The sequence below is a fragment of the Triticum aestivum genome, chromosome 7B (genome assembly GCF_018294505.1).
Source record: "Triticum aestivum cultivar Chinese Spring chromosome 7B, IWGSC CS RefSeq v2.1, whole genome shotgun sequence".
Lineage (NCBI taxonomy): Eukaryota > Viridiplantae > Streptophyta > Magnoliopsida > Poales > Poaceae > Triticum > Triticum aestivum.
Window position 1 is genome coordinate 274,041,349 of NC_057813.1, and position 2,373 is coordinate 274,043,721.

Sequence of the window (2,373 nt, forward strand, 5' to 3'; positions counted from 1 at the left end):
GTCGCCTCTCGCCGCATCTGAGCCGCCGCCGCCGCCGTCGAAAGCCGCCGCCGCCTGCCTCGCTCTCGGCCGCCGCCGACCCCGCCTCCAGATGCGCCTCGCCGAGCCGCCCCTCCCCGTCTACTTCGCCACCCTCCTGGACGACCGGAGCCACCGCCCCGGCCGGATCCGAGCCGCCGCCGTCGCGTCGCTCCGCCTCGCCGCCGCACTTCGTCGGGAACCGCCACCGCCGCGGGTTTATTCGCCCGAACCGGTATGAACCGATTTAACCACCCCGGTTTTCCTTCGGTTTTTTTTCAGTTTATTAAATTAGGTTTTGTTATTTTGCGAACGTACATTAGTTAGGTTCTGTTAGCGAGCGTTCGCTCGGTAGAGTTTTCTTTTTATTAATAGATTTTGGCCAGGGACCCGTCCATGAATATTTTTATTTACAGATTGGCCCCTGTTTTTCAAACAACCACTACTTTTCAACCGTTTATCCAAATCCAACGAAACCAACGCCCACTTCTTCGTTATGATACCCTCTATCCAGTAATCCAACTCAAACATGTTTTTGAAAGTTTAAAATTTGAATTAAAACAGTTTAGTATTTGAACTTCGTTTGATCGTAACTTGAGTTTTATAACTCCGATTTGAGTGATTCTTTTTGCATTTCGAAGCTCTTGACATAAGCTTTTTGATAAGGCCAAATTCACACAATTTTGGTACTGTTAGAAATTGTTTTATGCTGCAAGAGTCGTTTGTTTGGTTTTGATGTTTTCCGAATCGTGCTCTTCATTCTTTTCGATCTTTTGAGTGATTGCTTATGTGGGGTTACCATTGATTGCTCATAATAGATTGACCGGAGTGTGACGAGTAGAACCATCAAGAGTATTGAGTGCAAATCATCTTCATCAACATTGCAGGCAAGTTCACACTTTGATCATACCTTTTCTCATACCCAGTTTTTATGCATTAGATCTATCCTCAAATATTGCATGATTAGGATCTAATTAAATTGTGGGTTTTGGGAAGTAGATTGAGGTAGCACCTATTACCTATTTTATTATCAAACCCTTGGGAGTTACTTCTACATTTGCTTATTATGCCATGCTATGCTAGTAGACGTGGATTGGGTGAGTGAATTTCCATGACAGATGTGAGATTGTTAATTAATGGTTTATTTAAGGTGGCAACTTAAACACACATCTGGGTGGATTGAGGCACCTGGTTACTCCAGGACTTGCCTGTCTAGGCACCTGGGTTTCCAGGACTTGCCTGTATTTCTTCGGACCGCCACCCAGGCTCAAAGGGATCATAAGATTATTCAAACTAGAAACTTCCGTGTGCAGCCACATGCTATTATGGGCTCTAGCATAGTTGACTAAGTTGTGCGAACTCTTACGGGGTGGACTAGCAGATGTAGGGGATGTAGGTTGGTACGGTCTACCCCTATGTAAGGTGCAAGTGCTTCTGAAAGACTATGTCTCGGTCATCCGTTTCTCAAACACCATGTAGTGCGAGAAACCAAGCGGAGGCGATCGAGTCATGTGGGGAAAAGTGCACAAACCTCTACAGAGTGTACAAACTAATCATGATTAGCCGTGTCCCCGGTTATGGACATCTTGAGTATCTAGTACTTGATTTTCCTGTGAATCTCATCATGTTACTTTAATTAAATATTGTTGGGTTTTAATGAGTACTTTTAATTGGGATTGAGAATGCTGTCAACCATTCTCAATGTTTAACAACCACCATGATAGTTAAACAAATTTATTCCTTTGTAGTAGGAAAAAATTGGCTTTACGCAATACTGTAACCATAGATCTTTTCCACCAGCCAAATATGCATGTAGTGATAGCCTTTATTCATCATTGCTCTATGGTGTGAATTTGCCAGTACATTCAATGTACTGACCCTTTGTGGTTGCAACGTCTCATGTTGCAGGATCTTACGACGAGTAAGTGATACGTTAGGGTTACGATTTCCTATACTCAACTTTGCCGTTGGTGTTGATGGGAATCCACAACCTTGTTGCTTCCACTATATTTGGATTGAGGTAATAGTATTTACGTTAATTTATACATGTGATCTACCTCTGTTATCAATCCTCGAGTACTGTGTGTGTCAGCATACCGATCCAGGGATGACACTTAAGCACAGAGACTTGACCCTTTCGGGTCGGGTTGCTACAACTAAAACCGGGGTTGTGCATGATGGGAGCATTTTGTGTGACAAAAATGAAGCATGGCCAAACTATATGATTTTGTAGGGATAAGCTTTCTTTGGCTATGTTATTTGGATAAGACATAAACTTCTTGGTTAGCATGCTTGAAGTATTACAATTTTTATGTCAATATTAAACTTTTATCTTGAATCTTTTGGATCTAAACA